The following is a 10473-nucleotide window of genomic DNA, read 5'->3' as shown; positions in this document are numbered from 1 at the left end:
CTATACTTGGGTATACTTTCTATTAAAGGACATGGCTTCTATTTTTTAAACATTCATCTTTTCTTTGAATTTATTTTTTTTCTCATTTAATTCAGAGAATATATTTAATTATAATGAATTAGTAATGAATTACTTTTTAAACCAACTGAATATTTTATTTAAATTGTTTTATGTAACTCCTTCTTCATCTTATTTTTATTTTCTTTTGCAATTACGTCCCTGAGGTGACAGCTCTTACGATGTGATCGTGATTTATTATTTGAAATGTTGTTGTGTATGAAAAGTGCTACACAAATAAACCTGCCTTGCCCTGTCGGGCTTACCTGTCAAACTTGCTTATACTAGCCAGTACCCACATAAAATCTGAATCAGGCTATTAAACTAGATTCAGGGTTTCTGCTTACAGTACCACCAGAATACTGCTATACTCAGGCAAAAACAATTGACAGCAAATAATTAATCAGTGGATGGAGGGGTTTGTACCATCCAATTTTTCCTTATGAAACTAAAAACAATGTTTAATTAAGGTAATTTACAGATTACATTGAATGGAAATTGAATTAAATAAAACAATTGTATTTTGTAATTATGACTTAGCATGACATGAAAATATGCATGTTTTTCACAATTTCTCATTTTACAAATTGTTTATTCCATTTATTCATATCTCTGTTTCACTAATATTTTACTTTTTACTTCATTTGGCACTAAAGAAAATCTATATGTTAGTTCTATGAACATCACTCTCTGTTTCTCTCTTTTTTGCTCTCAAGTGTGAAGAGATGTCAGAGGACTCATGGTGAGGGATACTAAGAGGGTATCAGTGTATTATGAAGCCAGGCTGTGCTACTGCTGATTGGTTGAGAGGGGGTGCTAGGCATTTTCATTGGCTGCAGGGGGAGAGTGCTGATGTTCTGACTGGCTGGTCTTCAGGAGCCAGGGTACACCTGAAACTCAGTGCTGCATCAGTGCCAACTGCAACGAGCAGAACGGAAAAATACAGAATCCTGCTGCTTCCAGCCCTGGCTGCATAGACACATATACATACTTATTCCCATTAGTATACAATAAAGACCCAAACACCCCCACACACCACACACTGAAGCTTGCTATTCAGTACCCATCAGACACATGCCGTACAGATAAAACATTTACTATCTGATATTCCTTGAAATGAATTTCATCAGGCATATAGACTTGTTCTGATTGTTTGGAGCTATTATTGCATGATAAAAGAAATACATCTGCATTCTCATTAGCACAGCTACATAAAATTATCATAACCATTTGCTTTTTCAAAAGGTATAATCAGAAATGTATGCGAATTGTGACTGTACGGATGTAGCAATAGATCAATAGACAAGCCACAATAGAAAATAACTTTAGACCATGATTCAATAAGAATGTAATATTGATAAGTTGTCTGCACAGGTTTGCTGATCACTAAGACTTGTTTTTGGGGGGGGGGGGGGGGGGGGGGGGCAGCCTACATTCCCGTCCCTCTTGTGCTTTGGACTGCAGTATTAACTTTAAAAACATTAGCATAGCAACTGTTCTTAATCCTTTTATTGGTTTGGGTACAGGTACAATAAACAAATACTTTTAAATGAACTCTTTAAAGCAGAAAATTAAGAGTACCTTGAGAAACTACATAGACCAAGAGTTCCTCAGCAAAAGACGGTAGACGAGTACTGTCAACATGGAAACCATGACAATACGGTCAAAACGACCTCACCACACAGAACCACGTAGGAATCTGCATGTCAAACTTCTCTGACCTCTCCTTCCTTCAGTCCAGGTCATTTGGTCCGCTATCATCTTAAGATTGATTGGGCCCAGAGCCAGAGAGTAACACGGGAGTAACTGCTGATATGGTCCCGGTTCTCACTGTATGAATTCATTTCTGCCCAGTGTTATTTATAAACACACCCCTGTTGACCCGTGGCGGCATTGTGCAATTGTCCTGGCCGCTCCCAAACCAGTGAACCAGTGACTTGGCTATGGTTGCAGGAAAGGGCCCAGCTAACACAGGAAGTCCGACGGGACAGAAACTGAGCCAGAAAGCAGCTAACGAAAGACGGCAGAAACACGAGCAGCTGTAAAAGACACAGAGGGAATAAAAGAAAAGGAGAAAGAAGAAGACAGTGAGGGAGAAGAGAGACAAACCGTGGAAGGGGGCCGGAGAGGAGGCTGCCGGCAGGGAAGCAAGTGCAGGAGGAAGTGGCTTAGAGCAGGGCCCGTTTCCAGACTGATCCAGCTCCCCACTCCCTTCATCCAGGTTTTATTCACTAGAATACAGCAGCAGCATGGATCACCCAAGGGGCTTTAGTGACCGTGCTATGACTAAGGAGAGGTCTGCACAGCGGTGAACTCCATGCTGCAGGAGAAAGGGCAAGTGCCCTTGGCTTGCACACCCGAGTGAATCAGTTAGTGCCAAAGAAAGAAGGATTTAGAGCAGCCTGGGCCTGTCGGTCACATTCAGGCCACAAAAGCCATTTATTTTGGCATGACTTTTATAACACTGGCGTCATCATCTTTGGCAGTTTATGGATTGTTTTGCTGTGGCTCAGACTTGTCTCTCATGTTGCAGTTTAACTAGTCTCAGCCGTAACAGCTGTCAACCAAGAATTGGGGTCATTTCCCAGTGTGGAATGGACTGCGGCGAATGACTATGGTTATCTGATTGGAACACATGCCTCTCCTCAGTGGCGAGGTTGATTACATTGCCATGACATTACACAATGTATGGTCAATACCATTGCCTGGCAACGGAGGCTGCATTTAGGCCACACAGTTTAACTGTTTAGCAAGTGATGAGACATTACACTCATTTTTTACAGTTGGTCTGCATCACTTCGAAGGTAAATGTCCCTGAAAAGGCACATATGAAATTACATTCTCAGACTATTTTCTTTTTAGTAAAAAATATTAAATTCAAGTCTGCAAAAAGTTAAAAAAGGCAAAAAGGTGTTATCTCTGCACGCATAGTTCATGCACAATGCGTTTTTTTCATTCTCTCTCTCTTTCCCTCTCTCTCTCTCAAAGGGGATACCTTTTCTCAGGCGTTCTATTACAGCTGGAACACAGTGTACTCCACAAGATGCCAGAGGGGTTTGCACACAGCAATCAACACAGTGCATTTCATCATTTAAAAACAATGTGCAAAATCAAAGAGCCGGTTGCAGTATCCAGTTTCAGCAGCATCACTCTAGTGCACACTAGAAAGGAAACCAAAGGAGCTCATGAAGGGAAAGGGATTTGCTTTGAGCGGGAGGTGGACTGACACCTCTCGAATGGCTCTGGGCAAATAAAGCCCATGACAATGCCAAAGCAGAATCACACTTTAAATATAAGCATGTTGAACCTCCAACGAAAAGGTGCGAGAACACAGACCTCAATGGGGCTGTACAGACCGAACAAGCAGGAAGATTAATCAAATCCCAGAAGAGGAACCAGGCCCATCCATGTCCAAGTAACCAAAGGATACAAACACACAAACATCCTCATCTCTCTAGCTCTCTCACTCTGTCTCTGTGTGTCTCTCTTTCTCTCTCTCCCTCTAGCTCTCTCTCTCTCTCTCACCTGTGCCTTCTGTTTGCTTTGGCATCATTAACACGATACGTTTATTTGTGTGGCACAAAGGGCAATACAAGGCTGTGCTTCAATGTCGGTTATGAACTTAATTAATGTTTGTCAACCTATACCATTCACGTCTCTACATGACACATTAGACTTTTATCATGAATATAAACAAACCAGGACTCGCCCTACAGGTCACATGCAGTGGACACAAAAGCCAGGCCATCCTTAAACATGACAGCCTTGCTCTCACTGAACAGCACCCAGAAATGACACATGTCAACAGTCTGGCCACCTCTCTCTTCATATTTTCTTAAGTCATGTGCCGTCGTGACTTAAGTCGTGTGTGTCTGTTTCTGTATGTGTCCTTTTTAGTATTTGAAAAGACACATGGGTATGTATATGTGTACAGGTGTGTACATGTACATGGGTGTGTAGATGTATACAGGTGTACAGGTGACAGGTGTGTGGATGTGTACAGGTGACAGGTGTGTAGATGTGTACAGGTGGGTAGATGTGTACACGTGACAGGTGTGTAGATGTGTACAGGTGACAGGTGTGTAGATGTGTACAGGTGACAGGTGTGTAGATGTGTACAGGTGGGTAGATGTGTACACGTGTACAGGTGACAGGTGTGTAGATGTGTACAGGTGACAGGTGTGTAAATGTGTACAGGTGGGTAGATGTGACCAGATGTGTAGATGTGACCAGGTGTGTAGATGTGTACAGGTATGTAGATGTGACCAGGTGTGTAGATGTATACAGGTGTGTAGATGTGTACAGGTGTGTAGATGTGACCAAGTGTGTAGATGTGTACAGGTGTATAGATGTGACCAGCTATGTAGATGTGTACAGGTGTGTAGATGTGTACAGGTATGTAGATGTGACCAAGTGTGTAGATGTATGCAGGTGTGTAGATGTGTACAGGTGTGTAGATGTATACGTATACTATGTTGATGACAGGTGTGTAGATGTGTACAGGTGTGTAGATGTGTACAGGTGTGTAGATGTATACAAGTATGTAGATGTGACCAGGTGTGTAGATGTGTACAGGTATGTAGATGTGACCAGGTGTGTAGATGTGACCAGGTGTGTAGATGTGTACAGGTGTGTAGATGTGACCAAGTGCATAGATGTATGCAGGCGTGTAGATGTGTACAGGTGTGTAGATGTGTACAGGTGTGTAGATGTGTACAGGTATGTAGATGTGACCAGGTGTGTAGATGTGTACAGGTGTGTAGATGTGTACAGGTGTGTAGATGTATACAGGTGTGTAGATGTGTACAGGTGTGTAGATGTATACAGGTGTGTAGATGTGTACAGGTGTGTAGATGTGTACAGGTATGTAGATGTGACCAAGTGTGTAGATGTGTACAAGTGTGTAGATGTATACAGGTGTGTAGATGTGTACAGGTGTGTAGATGTGACCAAGTGTGTAGATGTATGCAGGCGTGTAGATGTGTACAGGTGTGTAGATGTATACAGGTGTGTAGATGTGTACAGGTGTGTAGATGTGTACAGGTATGTAGATGTGACCAAGTGTGTAGATGTGTACAAGTGTGTAGATGTGTACAGGTGTGTAGATGTGACCAAGTGTGTAGATGTATGCAGGCGTGTAGATGTGTACAGGTGTGTAGATGTGTACAGGTGTGTAGATGTATACAGGTGTGTAGATGTGTACAGGTGTGTAGATGTATACAGGTGTGTAGATGTATACAGGTGTGTAGATGTATACTTATACTATGTTCTCTTTTCCCACTGCTATTAGTCATTCATCTGTAGTTAATTTCTGATGTGCCTGACATTAGGTATCTGATTACTCCCTGTCACACCCCCCCCCCCCATCCCCACCCTCCTCCCCATCCCCCAACATAATCTCCCCTCCACACACACAAATATCGTATATTCAAGGCAGCAACAGAACTAATTTAGTTCTTCTTGGCATTAGGTAGGTGCCAGACACACACAGAGACACACACACACACATGAAGTCAGTTTAGACCTCTTCACTGTGAGTGCAAGGTCACACATTTGTATAATTTTAATATACCAGACATAAAGTAGAGTTCAAATGTACCAGACATAAAGTAGAGTTCAAATGTACTATGCAAAGAACATGAGTTTGGCCCTAGAACAGTCTGCAACAGTGTAGCCTCGCCACTGTCGCCTTTGGCTTGCTCATTAGCGTTCTGGACCCATAGTATTGTTAACCTTTTAAATCCTGTAAAGCGCTTTGTGACAACATGTGTTGTGAAAAGCGCTATACAAATAAACTTTGATTTGATTTGATTTAGCCTTGAATTGCTTTACTGAGCTCCTGTGACATTGCTACAGACAGCTGGAAAATGTTTTTCACATTTAAAGTAGCTTTGCTGACACATAGAGAAGTGAAGTCACTGAATATTATGTGTTGTTTTTTAAGCCACATTAACTTTGTAGCATGATTTAACATTTAAATGAAATAGGTCCATATGGCTTGAATTAAGCAAATGGTGTGCACACCATATACATTCATATATAATATTCCGTTATAGAATTCTATTTGATTTCAGGATTTCTTATATTTTCAAATAATACACATAAAAGTAACCTTTAAATAAGTTGTTGATAAATTATAAGATAAAACAGCTCTGAGTAGTGGATTGAGTCTAATAAATATAACTCAGCATTGTCCACAGGAAGTGGGCTGAGATTTGAACATGGCTCTGTAGACATATGGCTTGTCCTAGGAGCAGACTGAGGAAGGAGTTAGCCCGGCGTTGATCTTGAAACCTAAACCTAGTCCATTCCTCATCGTATTAATGATAAACCTCATTATATCTAGTCAACAACTTGAGTTCAGAGCTTTCAACAACCTCCCCGCAGTGGAACTCTCTCTCAGCAAACCTGTCATCAGGTTCCAATAAATGTAAAATTGCCCTCGTGTACATATTAAATTATCTTATCTGTCACTGGCACAAAGGATCTTAAAAATAATAGTTTCTTATCCATGCCTCTCCTAAATGATGGATAGACCAGCGTCACCTCATTACTTTCATCAAGTCATGTTTTCCAGTTTTCACTGTGGGTGTTAGGAGGAGGTAGCTCCTTCCGTGAACTCATTGGGATACTGGAGTGGTGAAAGAGTGATCTGTGGGGGGGGGGGGGGGGGGGGGGGGGGGGGCTCAGTGTCAACAGGGTCCAGGGTCCACTCCAGCTCAGTGTCAACAGGGTCCAGTTCCTGCCTCTGAGGTGAGTCACAGATGTCACTCTCCTTGTCCTTTTAGAAACGGTAATTCCATTCCAAAACTCAAAATTATAGCAAGCTTATACAGGTTGTGTGCAGGCGAACTGAGTCAAATGTGTATTTATTTACTGTTAGTAAGAAGTGTATCCTAATTAAAGGGTGAATTTTTGTCTTTAACTAGCCAACTTCTACTCCTCTGTACGTGGGGTAGCAAGCTGAGAGCACCCTTGGGTTTCACTGAGGGGCATGTGGAGGTTTCGAGTTCAGTGCCAGATCACAAGTCCTATTTGAAGCCTCTCGCCCCAGATAGACGAGGAAAGATACCGTCTCTGTCTGGGTTTCCCATTTCTGAGGGATGACCATTTCTGAGGGATGATGCAACAACTGTGACCCACGCTACACTGTAGTCTTGTATGCCACTGTGGGGAACACCCCTGACCTTGGTGCAATGATACGATAATGTGCTGTAATTGGTATACATACTTTTGTGAAGGTTTTACAGGTTCATTGCTTTGTTGTCCTGTTACAAAAAGGAAGAAAAACCAATCTAACTTTTGGAGACTCTAATCAGAGTGTGTAGTATTCAGTATCCTGTTAGAACACAACTATAGCAAATGACTGATAATTTAGTTTATCCTTATCATGACCTTGTAATAATTTGGCCCTCTGACACTAATGAAATTCTCATTCTTTGATATGCCAAAAATAAGGGGGTCATACTGATGAGCTCTAGCGCAAAGGGTGAGGGTGGTCACCTCTGTCTTGACCTGGATGACTGTTCAGTAACTCCCTCCTATGCTGGTAGAAATCTCAGATTAATTCTTCATTCAAGAAAATCTCTATACAAACTTCAATATACACAAAACTCCATGGGCTGAGTACTCACTTATACCAGGTCTGCTGCCCATACCTCTTCACCAGCTCCCAGATATAACAATATCCAATTCAAAACACTAATCGTCACATACTGTATACAGCACTTTATGCATTTGCCCATCACTACCTTGGAGATCTTCCTCCATGCACAAGTGTGTCCACTTAGACCTCAGATCTTCTCGTCATCCCTCATGCAAAACTGAACGGCTGGAGCTAAAAACTTCAGTGTCACTGCTCCCAAACTCTAATGTATTACCTCAGCACCACAGAGCTTGTCGTAGTCAAATCTAAACTCAAATCTCAGTGTTGTTCTCTGTGTTTTATACTGTTTCTTCTAATATTAATTGCTATTCTTTTATAGTGAAAACAGCCATGTCGCTGTAGTGAAAAAGCTGTGTGCAAGCAGGTTAGCTCTGAATTATACATGGAAAAGGTAGGCCGGTGGCAAGGTCAATCTTTGAAACCAGAGCCTAATAGACATGCCTGTAATTCAAACCCTCTCCAACACTGCCAAGGAAAAAGAGCTCAATTTCTCTCTTTCTCTCTCACACACATACATGCGGGCACACACACATACATGATTTGTACATTCACAAAATTCCATATGACAGCACTTAAAAAAGCCTTCATTATATCTGGAGTCTGACTTTTGGTTCATATTTACTCATGTATTATTCCCAGTTTTTTATGTTCTTTAAAATATCTCTAAAACAAGGACAGTGTTACTACAGAGTGTGCAAATGTATGATTTAATCATGCAGAATTTCTGGCCTTGAGATCTAACACTTATTCAAGGTTACAAGATGTAGGCAAGATGCATCTAAAATTAACGTAATATAAGCAATGATGAAAGAAACACTATGAATGGATGAAAGGATAATTCTGAACATGATTACTATAAAAATGACATGATTACCTAGAATTTATATTGCCAAAACTATAAAACAACTATAAAATAAAAATTCCCCAAGGCTCAAACCCTGTGTCACAGACTACAATAATTTGAATAATCTTGTTTACATAACGGCAGACAAATAATAAAAAAACAAACATATATTTAAAGCACAAATCCTTAACAAATTATTCTACTGATATACTGATACACAGTATACAGACATCACACTCTTACTTATTCACCATTTGAGGGAGAGAGAGAGGGAGGGAGGGAGGGAGAGAAAGTGGATCATAATACTTGAACTCATCTCTCATTATGCTGCCACCTAGAGGACAGGAGAAGCTCCCATTGAAGTCCTGCCTCAAGTGTTCATCTTCATGGCTTGCTCATGGGAGTATAACATGCTGCTTTGGAACAATGTCTATTAAAAAAACAGAAAAATATTTATAGCATTAATAAATCTAATATTAGATTTAGTTTTAAGCAGTTGGTAGGGCAATAGTCAGAAAGTTAGCGAAATTGTTTTCTGTTTTGTTAAAGCTTTTTGCTTGAATTCAAGAGACTTGAATTTGGGGATTTTTTTCTAGGGGGAAAACTAGCCCACTGAGTCTTTATTTAAACTTTTAAACTAGCTGTCTGGCTGTATGATGAAATCACCCAGCAGCTTCTGAAACAGATCCTTCATCAAAAGTTTGCAACATCTTTACAATTGGCAATAACTCAACAGTCCAAATGACAATCCAAACTGGCAGTAGGTGAAACAATAACAGCTTTCGTTCAAATGCAAAATTTGAATTTCAAATCAGTATTGCCTGGAACCAGTGAAGAACAGTCTACAGTACAAATGCTACACTTATATATAAAATCTTCCTTTCAGCAGTGCTGTGGCAGGGTGAGCTGACAGATTCATCTGGGCTCCTCAGTAGGAAGCATGAATCAGACAGCACCACATGGCATCTCTGCAAGAGGTGAACCACTCACTGCTGTAAAACATGCTGTAGGAGGAGGACTAGTCTTATGTAACACAGACACAGACACACACACACACACACACACACACACACACACACACACACACACACACACTCACAGCTGCACCAACCCCATATTTATATTGTAGAAATAAGTATTGCAGAAGCACTATACACTCAGTGGAGAAATCATGTGGTATAAGAGGAGAGAGACAAATTGATGAAACAGGGTAAATAAGTTATATCAAGACTGCTTGAGTGTTGAAAGTGTAATGACCGGTACTAGTACTGCTTTGCAAAACTGTGTAGTCTAAGAGTAAAAACAAGGAAAACACTCATTTGAGGTTGGCAAGGGTCAGCTAACTTACACTGAATATAAAACCTGCTTTTTTGCTATGTTGTACAAAGAGCAGCCTTAAAACCCAGATAAAAAAAAAGCGCTATACAAATATATTTGATTTGATTTGTATAAATACCAAATTTAGCTAGCTAACTTTACATTTTAAGGGCGTTACTACCGTTCAGTTCAACCTAATGAGATGCTGTATAATACAGCTCTGGTTTCCGGCTAACCTACAATTAGAGTGTTATGTCCTTTGTCTCTTACCAGGTTATGTTTTGTCCATTTTGTGGAATCGTTTTGAGACGTATTGCATCATTGAGTGAACCTGTGATAAAATCGTGGTTATCACTAGCTGCCGGTGGAGGTGTTCTGTCAAATTTTCCTACCTTGTCCAATTTTCCTACTGTGTCCGAGGGCATTGCGTATTTGTAGATGTATCTCTTTAAAGTTTGTTTACCTTATAGAAACGTCATAATGTAGCACAAATCAGCGTTTAAAAGGTAGGATAATATTTAAGTTAAAAGTTTTATTTTGCGTATTCATGTATTGTTATTAATATTAATACAAGCAAATTGGATTGTTT

This window comes from Brachyhypopomus gauderio, chromosome 8, assembly GCF_052324685.1.
Source record: "Brachyhypopomus gauderio isolate BG-103 chromosome 8, BGAUD_0.2, whole genome shotgun sequence".
Lineage (NCBI taxonomy): Eukaryota > Metazoa > Chordata > Actinopteri > Gymnotiformes > Hypopomidae > Brachyhypopomus > Brachyhypopomus gauderio.
This window is presented reverse-complemented; position numbering follows the sequence as displayed.